Genomic DNA, 13,850 nt, shown 5'->3' on the forward strand with positions numbered 1-13,850 from the left:
CACTATAAAAATTATCAGAATATGTGACTTATTAACTCTGAATGGAGCTGTAGAAATAAAGGTCTGAAAGAAGGGAGTTAGAGATTCAAAAAATCATCACCAACCAATACTCTCTACCTGTCTCACGGGCAAATCCTGCAGGGAAAAGCAAAAAAACCAACTACTTCAGACTGTTGAAGTGCAACAGCAAAGAGGGGATTTGTGGCAAGGTCTATGGGAAGTTGCCTTCATGAAGCTACTGCCTCTGTCAGTCCACAGTCAAGCATTTGGTTGAGGATCTGGGGTCATTGTTGGCCAGCAGGGCCAGCAGCTAGGAAGATAAGTTGAATGCAGAGGAGAGGGAGGATAATGAGAATTGGAGTTTCTTATTCTTCTCTTAAAAAGTACTAGGGCCCTAGCAAAGAAGGAAAGAAGACTGAGGGATTTCCATAGATATTTCATCCATATAATTCCAAAGGCATAATAATCTAAGAATGAAGTATATTTCTGTTTTTTATTTGTTTGGATTTGAGCCACAGATGCAAAATAGATCATGCAGTCATCTGTTTATTCACAGTTAATATTTGCTTCCTTTTTCAAGAACACCATTTAATAGGCCAAATATAACTTGTAGGAGCCTTAAGAGTGGGAACATCTAGTAAAGTAGTTACCCTATGGCCCAAGAGAATTATGGGCTCAGGTGAGGTTCAGCCTCTTAAATGTTCCTGGAGTTCACAGCATTATGTGTCTCTAGTTAGTTGATATAAAAGCTCTTGGACAGCAGGTTCCTATCTAACATATATGCCTGGACATGTTCTCCAAAAATGTTCTAGTTCAGTTCAGAGTTCAGCAAATTCAGTTGCTGTTGCTGCTGTTGCTTCTCTTCCACTATCCTTTCTACCTGTCAGTCTACATTGAAAATTCATCCATCATTTTCCTGAGAAGGAGGCCATAGCTACTAGGAGGTATGAGTATGTGACTATGTATGAAGTCTGATGAAGATTTTGATGAGCTTGGTTAGGTTTCTTGGGTGAGCAGTTCAAGCTAGCTCATCCCAGGGTAGTAGACAACACTGTGATTGATGTACATGGGAAGTCCCACATCCAACCCACACCCAATAACTATGTGGGGTATAAAGGCCTTGCCATGTGAAAGGTTATTCTAGCTCCAGGGCTTCCAGTGGGGTTGGCTGAGGCTGTTGTTTGACTCCTCACTCTTCCTACTCCTGCTTCCTTTCTCTCCCTTCCACAGATATTGATCCCATGGATAATCTTTAGTACCAATGATGCACTAAACTCAAAGTCTACTTTCTGGAAATCCCATCTAGAACACCATTATAGCTTGTAAAAATTTTTGTTAGAGCTATGCTTGGAAAGACTTGCCTTCCTCTCCTCAGGTACTAGCCCTGTGGTGAGATTATGGATTAAAGATATATGTCAGAGTAAAGACAATATATGCGATTAGAGTTTAGAAGGAAGACAGTGATCAGTAAGAGCTTGCAGGTTCCAAAATGGTAGTATTTCTGGCTTCACTCCTCTACACAGAAAACCAAACAAATATATAGTGCCAAGATTATCACCAACAATATCTTAGAACTCAAATATTAAGACAGTTCCTGGGGCCACAGAGAAGTAAAAAATCACCAAGAAGATGGTAAGAAAATCAAACTTCCATATTCATGATATCCTTTTCCCTGGTGTGCCTGACACCAAGTGTGTGGAAAATTCCCCACCAACTCACAGTTTCTACAGTGGAAAAAGTGAGACTGAGGTGAATAACCAGCTTCTCCACAATCTTGAGTTTTCTGCTGAGAAATCTTTCCCTGCCTCAACCCACAAGAAGCATTGAGAGTACCAGAAGGCAGAAATATCCCTGAGGAAAGCCAGAGACAAAGTGGGGAGATAGAAATACCATCCTTATCTCTGGAAACTCTATTCTATAACTTGGCCAAAGGAGATGCCAAATCAGAGTGGCTGTTTAGCAGCACCACACAGTAAGAGGTTCATCTCACAGGTCCCCTGGGTGAAAACCCTTAGCCAGCCTTCCCATACTACTGGGATATCCTCTTTGGGACCTCCCCCATTCAAGATGGGTGGCACACTGATAATTTACTAAAACCAAGGCAAACTTGGGCTTAAGACACCAACCACCTAGTGCTGAAAAGGAGGCAGTGACCTAGAGAAAAAGAAATAAAAGAAATAATAGGTAAATTACAAAGAATTTCTGAACAAACATAGCTGATAAAAACCAAAACTAGCCAGACAGAGAAGACTGGAATAAATAGCTGATCCCTCAATGCAAAGACATAGATGTTCATCCATAAGAAACAATAACAGGCCAGGCACAGTGGCTCATGCCTGTAATCCCAGCACTTTGAGAGGCCAAGGCTGGTGGATCACGAGGTCAGGAGTTCAAAACCAGCCTGGCCAACATGGTGAAACCCCGTCTCTACTGAAAATACAAAAATTAACTGGGTGTGGTGGCAGGGGCCTGTAATCCCAGCTACTCAGAAGGCTGAGGCAGAAGAATTGCTTGAACCTGGGAGGCGGAGGTTGCGGTGAGCCAAGATCATGCCACTCCAGCCTCAGTGACAAAGCAAGACTCCACTTTGGAAAAAAAAAAAAAGACAGGGAACCATAACCTCCTTAAACAGACAAACCAAAGGCCCTAATAACTGACCTTAACAAGATGGTGATACATGAACTCTCTGACCAAGAATTCAAAAATAGCAGTTTTAAGGGAACTCAGTGATATCCAAGAGAATACACAAAAGCAATTCAGAAGTTTATCAGATAAATTTAACTAAGAGATTGAAATAATAATTTAAAAAATCAAACAGAAATCTTTGAACTGAGAAATACATTTACCAAACTGAAAAATTCATTAGAGGCTCTCAACAGCAGAGTAAATCAAGCAGAGGAAAGAATTAGTGAGCACAAAGACAGGCTATTTGAAAATATATAGAGCAGAAAAAATAAAAATAGAATGGAAAGGAACAAAGGTTTCTATATCTTTTTTAAGATATAGAAAATTACCTGAAAGCTTAAGAATTAGTGGTGTTCAATAGAGAGTTAACAAGAGCAAGGAGTATAAAGCTTATTCAAAGAAATAATGACAGAAAACTTTCCCAAACTCAAGAAAGAGATAAATATCCAGGTACAGAAAGGTCAGAGAGCACCAAAAAGATTTGACCAAAATAAGATTACCCCAAAGCAGATAATAATCAAACTCTCAAGGGTCAAAGACAAAGAGAAGATCTTAAAAGCAGCAAGAGAAAAGAAACAAATAGCATATAAAGGAGCCCCAACTTGTCTGGCAACCCAGCATACTGGCCAGTAGCACATTTTCAAAGTGCTGAAAGAGAGAGAGGAAAAAAAAAAAAAAACTGTCATCCAAGAAAACTGTATCCAGCAAAGCTACATTTCAAGTATGGAGATATTCAGTCTTTCCCAGAAAAACAAAAGCTGAAAGAATTCACCATCAACAGATCTTACAAGAAATGCTAAGGGGAGTTCTTCAATTAAAAAGCCACTAATGTGCAAAATGAAAACAGTGAAAATTATAAAACCCACTGGTAAAATTAAGGACGTGGACAAATCCAGAATAATCTGATACTGTAATTGTGATGTGTAATTCACTCATAACGCTAATATGAAGTCCCAAAGCCAATCTATCCAAGACGATATTGCCTACAACAACCTGTTAAGAAATAGGCAATGTAAAAATATGTAAATTGAGACAATATAAAGTCAAAATGTGGGATGGATGTGGTTAAAGTGTAGAGGGTTTTAAAAATTTTTTTCTTTGTTACTTTGTTTCTATTCTTTGTGACTGGAGATAAGTTGTGTCTTTTGAAAATAATTTGTTATATTTGTAAGATATTTTTTTGTAAGCCTTATGGTAACCACTATGCAAATCCTATAATAGAGTCACTAAAAATAAAAAGTGACAAACTAAAAAGTACTACCCATATTACTCTCACACAGGAAGTAAAAGGAAGGTTGTAAGAAAGGAAGAAAAGAAAAGAGGAATTACAAAAAGCAACCTAAAAAGAAGCAAGAAAATAACTGTAATAAGTTCTTATTATTATACTTTAATTTCTGGGGTAGATGTGCAGAATGTGCAGTTTTGTTACATAGGTATACCTATGCCACGGTGGTTTGCTATACCCATCAACTCTACGTTAGGTACTTCTCCTAATGTTATCCCTCCCCTAACCCCCCATCCCCCGACAGGCCCTGGTGTGTAATGTTCCCCTCCCTACGTCCATATGTTCTCATTGTTCAACTACCACTTATGAGTGAGAACATGCAGTGTTTGGTTTTCTGTTCTTGTGATAGTTTGCTGAGAATTATGGTTTCCAGCTTCATCCATGTCCCTCCAAAGGACATGAACTCTTCCTTTTTTATGGCTGCATAGCATTCCATGGTGTATATGTGCCACATTTTCTTTATCCAGTCTATTATTGATGGACATTTGGGTTGGTTCCAAGTCTTTGCTATTGTGAATAGTGCCACAATAAATATACGTGTGTATGTTTCTTTGTAGTAGAATGATTTATAATCCTTTGGGTATATACTCAGTAATGCGATGGCTGGGTCAAATGGTATTTCTAGTTCCACATCCTTGAGGAATCGCCACACTGTCTTCCACAATGGCTGAACTAATTTACACTCCCACCAACAGTGTAAAAGTGTTCCTATTTCTCCACATCCTCTCCAGCATCTGCTGTTTCCTGACTTTTTAATGGTTGCCATTCTAACTAGTGTGAGATAGCATCTCATTTTGTTTTTGATTTGCATTTCTCTAATGACCAGTGATGATGAGCATTTTTTCATACATTTGTTGGCTGCATAAATGTCTTCTTTTGTCTGTTCATATCATTTGCCCACCTTTTGATGAGGTTGTTTTCTTCTTGTAAATTTGTTTTAGTTCTTTATAGATTATGGATACTAGCCCTTTGTTAGATGGACAGATTGCAAACATTTTCTCCCATTTTGTAGGTTTTCTGTTCACTCTGATGATAGTTTCTTTTGCTGTGCCAAAGCTCTTTAGTTTAATTATATCCCATTTGTCAATTTTGGCTTTTGTTGCCATTGCTTTTGGTGTTTTAGACATGAAGTCTTTATCATGCCTATGACCTGAATGGTATTGCCCAGGTTTTCTTTTAGGATGTTTATGGTCCTAGGTCTTACATTTAAGTCTTTGATCCATCTTGAGTTGATTTTTGTATAAGGTGTAAGGAAGGGGTCCAGTTTCAGTTTTCTGCATATGACTGACTAGTTTTCCCAACACCATTTATTAAATAGGGAATCTTTTCCCTGTTGCTTGTTTGTGTCAGGTTTGTCAAAGATCAGATGGTTGTAGATACGTGGTGTTATTTCTGAGGCCTCTGTTCTGTTTCATTGGTCTATATATCTGTTTTGGTACCAGTACCATGCTGTTTGGGTTACTGTAACCTTGTAGTGTAGTTTGAAGTCAGGTAGCACGATGCCTCCAGCTTTGTTCTTCTTGCCCAGGATTGTCTTGGCTACGCAGGCTCTTTTTTTTTTTTTTTTCCCATATGAAGTTTATAGTAGTTTTTTTTTTTCCTAATTCTATGAAGAAAGTCAGTGGTAGCTTGGTGGGGATAGCAATGAATCTATAAATTACTTTGGGCAGTATGGCCATTTTCATGAGATCGATTCTTCCTATCCATGAGCATGAATGTTTTTCCATTTGTTTGTGTCCTCTCTTATTTCCCTGAGCAGTGGTTTGTAGTTCTCTGTCGAGACCAGCTTGGTTGGGGAGACCCTAACCCAGTGGTGCTAGAGTAATTAAAGACACACACACAGAAATATAGAGGTGCGAAGTGGGAAATCAGGGGTCTCACAGCCTTCAGAGCTGAGAGCCCTGAACAGATATTTACCCACATATTTATTAACAGCAAACCAGTCATTAGCATTGTTTCTCTAGATACTAAATTAGCTAAAAGTATCCCTTATGGAAAATGAAGGGATGGGCCAAATTAAATGAATAGGTTGGGCTAGTTAACTGCAGCAGGAACATGCCCTTAAGACACAGATCGCTCATGCTCTTGTTTGTGGCTTAAAATGCCTGTAAGCAGTTTTCCACCCTGGGAGGGCCAGGTGTTCCTTGCCCTCATTCCCATAAACCCACAACCTTCCAGCTTGGGTGTTAGTGCCGTTATGGACATTTCACAGTGCTGCAGAGATTTTGTTTATGGCCAGTTTTGCAGCCAGTTTATGGCCAGATTTTGGGGGGCTTGCTCCCAACAGTCCTCCTTGAAGAGCTCCTTCATATCCCTTGTAAATTGTATTCCTGGGTATTTTATATTCTTAGTAGCAATTGCAAATGGGAGTTCACTCATGATTTGGCTCTCTGTCTATTATTGGTGTATAGGAATGCTTGTGATTTTTGCACATTGATTTTGTATCCTGAGACTGCTGAAGTTGCTTATCAGCTTAAGGAGATCTTAGGCTGAGATGATGGGGTTTTCTAAATATACAATCATGCTATTTGCAAACAGAGACAGTTTGAGTTCCTCTCTTCCTATTTGAATGACCTTTATTTCTTTCTCTTGCTTGATTGCCCTGGCCAGAACTTCCAACACTATGTTGAATAGGAGTGGCAAGAGAGAGCCTCCTTGTCTTGTGCTGGTTTTCAAAGGGAATGCTTCCAGTTTTTGCCCATTCAGTATGATATTGGATGTGGGTTTGTCATAAATAGCTCTTATTATTTTGAGATATGTTCCATCAATACCTAGTTTATTGAGAGTTTTTAGCATGAAGTGCTGTTGGATTTTGTCGAAGACCTTTTCTGCCTCTATTGAGATAATCATGTGGTTTTTGTCTTTGGTTCTATTTATATGATGGATTACATTGATTTGTATATGTTGAACCAGCCTTGCATGCCAGGGATGAAACCAACTTGATCATAGTGGATAAGCTTTTTGATATGGTGCTGGATTCAGTTTGCCAGTATTTTTTGAGGATTTTTGCATCAATGTTCATCAGGGATATTGGCCTGAAATTTTCTTTTTTTGTTGTGTCTCTGCCAGGTTTTGGTATCAGGATGATTTTGGCCTCATAAAAAGAGTTAGGGAGGATTTCCTCTTTTTCTATTGATTGGAATACTTTCAGAAGGAATGGTACCAGCTCCTCTTTGTACCTCTGGTAGAATTTGGCTGTGAATCCATCTGGTCCTGCACTTTTTTGGTTAGTATGCTATTAATTACTGCCTCAATTTCAGAACTTGTTATTGGTCTAGTCAGGGATTTGACTTCTTCCTAGTTTAGACTTGGGAGGATGTATGTGTCCAGGAATTTATCCATTTCTTCTAGATTTTCTAGTTTATTTGCATAGAGGTGTTTATAGTATTCTCTAATGGTAGTTTGTATTTCTGTGGGATCAGTGGTGATATCCCATATATCACTTTTGTGTCTATTTGATTATTTGATTTTCTGTCTTTTCTTTTTTCTTTTTCTTTTTCTTTCTTCTTCTTTTTTTTTTTTTGAGATGGAGTCTCACTCTGTCGCCAGGCTGGAGTGCGTGGCATGATCTCAGCTCACTGCAACCTCTGCCTCCTTGGTTGAAGCGATTCTCCTGCCTCAGCCTCTCAATTGCTGGAACTACAGGCGCACGCCATGGTCCTCAGCTAATTTTTGTATTTTTAGTAGAGATGGGGTTCACCATGTTGGTCACGATGGTCTTGATTGCTTGACCTCATGATCCACCTGCCTTGGCCTCCCAAAGTGCTGCGATTACAGGCGTGAGCCATAGTGCCTGGCCAATTCTTCTCTCTTTTCTTGTTTATTAGTCTGACTATCAGTCTATCTATTTTGTTGATCTTTTAAAAAAACCAGTTCCTGGATTCATTGAATTTTTTGAAGGGTTTTTCATGTCTCTATCTCCTTCAGTTCTGCTCTGATCTTAGTTATTTCTTGTCTTCTGGTAGATTTTGAATTTCTTTGCTCTTGCTTCTCTAGTTCTTTCAATTTAGATGTTAGGGTGTCAGTTTTGGATCTTTCCTGCTTGCTCTTTAGGGCAGTTAGTGCTATAAATTTCCCTCTACACACTGCTTTAAATATGTCCCAGAGATTCTGGTACATTGTTTCTTTGCGCTCACTGGTTTCAAAGAACATCTTTATTTCAGGCTTCATTTCATTATTTACCCAGTAGTCATTCAGGATCAGGTTGTTCAGTTGCCATGTAGTTGCGTGGTTTTGAGTGAGTTTCTTAATCCCGAGTTCTAATTTGAGTGCACTGTGGTCAGAGAGAATGTTGTTATGATTTCCGTTCTTTTGCATTTGCAGAGAAGCGTTTTACTTCCAATTATGTGGTCAATTTTAGAATGAGTGCGATGAGGTGCTGAGAAGAATGTATATTCTGCTGATTTGGGGTGGAGAGTTCTGTAGATATCTATTAGGTCCACTTGGTCCACAGCTGAGTTCAAATCCTAAATATCCTTGTTAATTTTCTGTCTCGTTGATCTGTCTGATATTGACAGTGGGGTGTTAAAGCCTCCCGCTATTATTGTGTAGGAGTCTAAGTCCCTTTGTAGGTCTGTAAGAACTTGCTTTATGATTCTGCGTGCTGCTGTATTGGGTGCATATATGTTTAGGATAGTTAGCTCTTCTGGCTGCATTGATCCCTTTACCATTATGTAATGCTCTTGTCTCTTTTGATCTTTGTTGGTTGAAAGTCTGTTTTATCAGAGATTAGAATTTCAACTCCAGCTTTTTTTTTTCTCTCTCTCTCTATTTCTTGGCAAATATTCCTCCATCCCTTTATTTTGAGCCTATATGTGTCTGCACGTGTGATGGGTCTCCTGAATACAGCACACTGATGGGTCTTGACTCTATCCAGTTTGCCAGTCTGTGTCTTTTAATTGGGGCATTTAGCCCATTAACATTTAAGGTTAATATTGTTATGTGTGAATTTGATCCTATCATTATGATGCTAGCTGGTTGTTTTGCCTGTTTGTTAATGCAGTTTCTTCATAGTGTTGATGTTCTTTACAATTTGGTATGTTTTTGTAGTGGTTGGAACCGGTTGTTCCTTTCCATATTTAGTGCCTCCTTCAGGAGTTCTTGTAAGGCAGGCCTGGTGGTGAGAAAATCTCTCAGCATTTGCCTGTCTGTAAAGGATTTTATTTCTCCTTTGCTTATGAAACTTATTTTGGCTGGGTATGAAATTCTGGGTTGAAAATCCTTTTCTTTAAGAATGTTGAATATCAGCCCCCACTCTCTTCTGGCTTGTAGGGTTTCTTCAGAGAGATATGCTGTTAGTCTGATGGGCTTCCCTTTGTGGGTAACCTGATCTTTCTCTCTGGCTGCTCTTAACATTTTTTCCTTCATTTCAGTCATGGTGAATCTGATGATTATGTGTCTTGGGGTTGCTGTTCTTGAGGAGTATCTTTGTGATGTTTTCTGTATTTCTGAATTTGAATGTTGGCCTATCTTGCCAGGTTGGAGAAGCTCTTCTGGATAATATCTTGAAGAGTGTTTTTCAACTTGGTTCCATTTTCCTCATCACTTTCAGGTACACCAATCAAACGTAAATTTGGTCTTTGCACATAGTCCCATATTTCTTGGAGGCTTTGTTCATTCCTTTTTATTCTTTTTTTCTAATCTTGTCTTCTCTCTTTATTTCATTAAGTTGATCTTCAATCACAGATATCCTTTCTTCTGCTTGATCGATTTAGCTATTGAAACTTGTGTATGCTTCACAAAGTTCTCATGCTGTGTGCTGTGTTTTTCAGCCCCATCAGGTCATTTATGTTCTTCCCTACACTGGTTATTCTAGTTAGCAATTCTTCTAACCTTTTTTCAAGGTTCTTAGCTTCCTTGCATTGGGTTAGAACATGCTCTTTTAGCTCAGAGGAGTTTGTTATTACCCACCTTCTGAAGCCTATTCCTGTCAATTCTTCAAACTCATTCTTCCATCCATTTTCGTTCCCTTGCTGGTGAGGAGTTGTGCTCCTTTGGAGGAAAAGAAGTGTTCTGGTTTTTGGAATTTTCAGTCTTTTTGCACTGGTTTCTTCCCATCTTTGTGGACTTATCTACGTTTGGTCTTTGATGTTGGTGACCTTCGGATGGGGTGTTTGAGTGGACATGCTATTCCTTTCTGTTTGTTAATTTTCCTTCTAACAGTCAGGCCCCTCTGCTGCTGGTCTGCTGGAGTTTGCTAGAGGTCCACTCCTGACCCTGGTTGCCTGGGTATCACCAGCAGAGGCTGCAAAACAGCAAAGATTGCTGCCTGGTCCTTCTTCTGGAAGCTTCATCCCAGAGGGGCACCTGGAGAGTATGAGGTATCTGTTGGCCCCTACTGGGAGGTGTCTCCCTGTCAGGATACACAGGGGTCAGGGACCCACTTGAGGCAGTCTGACACTTAGCAGAGCTCAAACAGCGGGCTGGGAGGTTTGCTGCTCTCTTCAGAGCTGTCAGGCAGGGACGTTTAAGTCTGCTGAAGCTGCTCCCACAGCCGCCCCCTTCCCTAGGTGCTCTGTCCCAGGGAGATGGGGGTTTTATCTATAAGTTCCTGACTGGGGCTGCTGCCTTTCTTTCAGAGATGTCCTACCCAGAGAAGAGAAATCTGGCAGTCTGGCCACAGCAGCTTTGCTGAGCTACAGTGGGCCCCACCCAGTTTGAACTTCCCAGAGGCCTTGTTTACAATGTGAGTGTAAAACTACCTTCTGGAGCCTCAGTAATGGTGGACGCCCCTCCCCCCCACCATGCTGGAACATCCGCAGTCCATCTCAGACTGCTGTGCTGGCAGTGAGAATTTCAAGCCAGTGGATCTTAGCTTACTGGGCTCTATGGGGGGGTGGGACCCGCTGACCCAGACCACTTGACTCCCTGACTTCAGCACCTCTTTCCAGGGGAGTGAATTGTTCTGCCTTGCTGGCATTCCAGGCGCCACTGGGGTATGGAAAAAAAGAACTCCTGCAGCTAGTTTGGTGTCTGCCTAAATGACCGCCCAGTTTTATGCTTGAAACCCAAGGCCCTGGTGGTGTAGGCACCTGAGGTAATCTCCTGGTTTGCAGGTTGTGAAGACTGTGGAACAAGCGCAGTATCTGTGCTGGAGTGTGCATGGTACCTCAGGCTCAGTCCCTCATGGCTTCCGTTGGGTAGGGAAGAAAATTCCCCAATCCGTTGTACTTCCTGGGTGGGGCATTGCTGCTTCGACTCGCCTTCCGTGGGCTGCACCCACTGTCCAGCCAGTCCCAGTGAGATGAACTGGGTACCTCAGTTGGAAATGCAGAAATCACCCACCTTCTGCGTCAGTCTCACTGGGAGCTGCAGAGCTGTTCCTATTTGGCCATCTTGCCAGCAATCCCTGTAAAAAGTTTTTAACTTTTTACAGGGATTAAATAAGTTCAATAATAACATTGTGTGTAAGTGGATTCAAACAAAAAGGCAGACAGTGGCTGAATGGATAAAAAAAAAAAAAAAACCCAACTATATGCTACCTACTAGAAACTCACTTCACCTATAAAGGCACACAAAGACTGAAAGTGAAGTTGTGGAAAAAGGTATTTCATGTAACTGTAAACCAAATGAGCAAAAGTATCTATACTTATGTCAGATAAAATAGACTATATATCAAAGACTATAAAAAGAGTCAAATAAGATTACTATGTAAAGATAAAAAGGTCAATTCAGCAAGAGTATATAACAAATATAAATATCTATGTAGCAAACAGCAGAGCTCCCAAGTATATAAAGCAAATATTAATGCATTTAAAGGGAGATATACACAGCAATACAATAACACTAGAGGATTTAACACCCAACTCTCACTAATGGACAGATCATCCAGATAGAAAACCAACAAAGAGGGGCACATATTCTCAGGATCTCCTGAGGACTGTGTCATGGGCCATGGTCACTCATACTTGGCTCAGAATAAATAGCTTCAAATATTTTACAGAGTTTTACTCTTTTGGTCAACAATCATTTGGCACCCAAACACATGGGGACTGAGAGAAGGCTTGGGACCCTGAAGGAGTTACCCAAAGTCAGAGCTAAGTTACCAGCAGAGGCCCATTGGAAGCCTCCCCGACTTTGAGCTTCTCATCCAGTAGAACTGGTAAGTACTCCTGGGTCCCTGACCTCCCTTTGGTTGATGGTCCTTGATTTACTCTGAGCTGTTTTTATTTTTTTTCTCTCCTAGGAAGATGTTGTTTAAGGATCCTACTTTTAGTTCAGAGGTGTATTCTAAAGGATCTTCTCCATTGCTTTTTCTCCAAAATTAATCTCTACTTGGCTTGTCTGTGTGCATTTGCATGAGGAACTGAACCATTGTTTTCATAGATAAATGAGAGACTGAGTTTTCTCAGCTCCAAAGAGAAAGGCCATTTTGCTCCTTCCAGCTGAAAGGTGACTCTCGGTGACCAAAAGTCTCGTGGGATTGTCTGTGGGGTTGACCCCTGTGAGGTGCAGTGGCCCTACAGAGAATCGTCAACAAAATTAGTTAAAAAAAGCCTCATCTGGGAAGCACATATGGGAACTGGTCACTTCCCGCTTTGGGTTCTCCTGGAGGTGCTAGACCCCTGGAAAGAGAAACTGACACATGCAAGAAGACAGCAGTGACTCACTGGTGATGCTGTGAAGTCCCATCTGTAATGAGCACACACTTCGACCCATTCCACCAAAACCCTAAGCCATAGCTCAGTTCCTCCTTTTAAGAAGAATAACAACAACAACAAAAAAAAAACAAGGAGAATGACTCCCTTTCAAGCACTCTGTTGGTTTTATGGCACCCTTATTTCACAGGGTTTGTGTAAAATGGAAATGTTATGGTCTTTGTGCACATTTACATCAAGGAAAAAGAGCCCTAAGGTCAACCTGCAAACTATAGAGTTCTTAAATTCTCTTTTTCTCTATTTTCTTTTCTACCTACTTTAAATCTGCTGTTACTTTTCTACTGAGATAAAAACCACTGTTTGGATACAACCATTGGGTTTTTTTTTTCTTTTTTTCTTTAGCAGGCCAATAAATTTGTATTAATATCTCATGGCTAGAGTCCTGAAGTAAAAGCTATAGGGTGTGTGTGTGTGTGTGTGTGTGTGTGTGTGTGTGTGTGTGTGTGTCTTTAAAAGGACTTTATGTTTTTGTTTTTTGTTTTCTCTCCTATGATCTTGTTCCTCTTGATATAAGCTTTTCTTAGTATTTTACAGCTTGGGGTTCCTTGAAGAAGACAGAGAAGGCACCAAACTGCTTTTTGAGGAGAAACTTCTATTTCCTTGTGGAACCCCAAAAGTAAACAGACAAGTTTCCTCTCAGATCTTAAACTGCTTACTTGTATTGTGTTGTGTTGCCTGATTTGTTTTTCCAACTACAATAGATACGAAAACAGAAGTTACTATTGGATCTTTAAAATAAGAGAGAGTGCACTTTAGAAATTTAAAGAAATGTCTTCAAAAAAAAAAAATGTACTGTAAAAGCATGGTCTAGCCTCACAATAATTTTTTTGGAGGCCCAGAATCACTCACTGGGGCCTGCCGTGGGGTCGGGGGAGGGAGGAGGGATAGTATTAGGAGATATACCTAATGTATATCATGAGTTAGTGGGTGCAGCACACCAGCATGGCACATGTATACATATGTAATAAACCTGCACGTTGTGTACATGTACCCTAGAACTTAAAGTATAATAATTTTAAAAAAATAGTTATTTGGTTTTGCCCTGTCCCCATATTGACTATCTTATTGGGAACCACATGTCTCAGAGTTAACTTTGTCCTGTCTTCCTTGTTCTTTTTATTTGTTTAGTTTTATCTGTTTAATTTTTCCTTCATTTTAAAGTAACTCAAATAGTTTAACTAGAAAAAAAACCTACTTTCTTTTTTTTTTTTTTTTAGCAAAAT

At 40.1% G+C, this 13,850-nt stretch overlaps 2 long non-coding RNA genes across 5 annotated transcripts in view; both read left to right on the forward strand.

The window, feature by feature from the left end:
* Positions 1-13,850, forward strand: part of LOC103884404 — a 103,470-nt gene that overhangs the window by 26,116 nt on the left and 63,504 nt on the right. The window lies entirely within an intron of this gene.
* Positions 10,280-12,698, forward strand: LOC108585947. The gene is made up of 3 exons (XR_001902567.3): positions 10,280-10,655; positions 11,913-12,071; positions 12,156-12,698. It is a non-coding gene; the product is annotated as an uncharacterized LOC108585947 (long non-coding RNA).

Source organism: Papio anubis, chromosome 3 (assembly GCF_008728515.1).
Source record: "Papio anubis isolate 15944 chromosome 3, Panubis1.0, whole genome shotgun sequence".
NCBI classification, from domain to species: domain Eukaryota; kingdom Metazoa; phylum Chordata; class Mammalia; order Primates; family Cercopithecidae; genus Papio; species Papio anubis.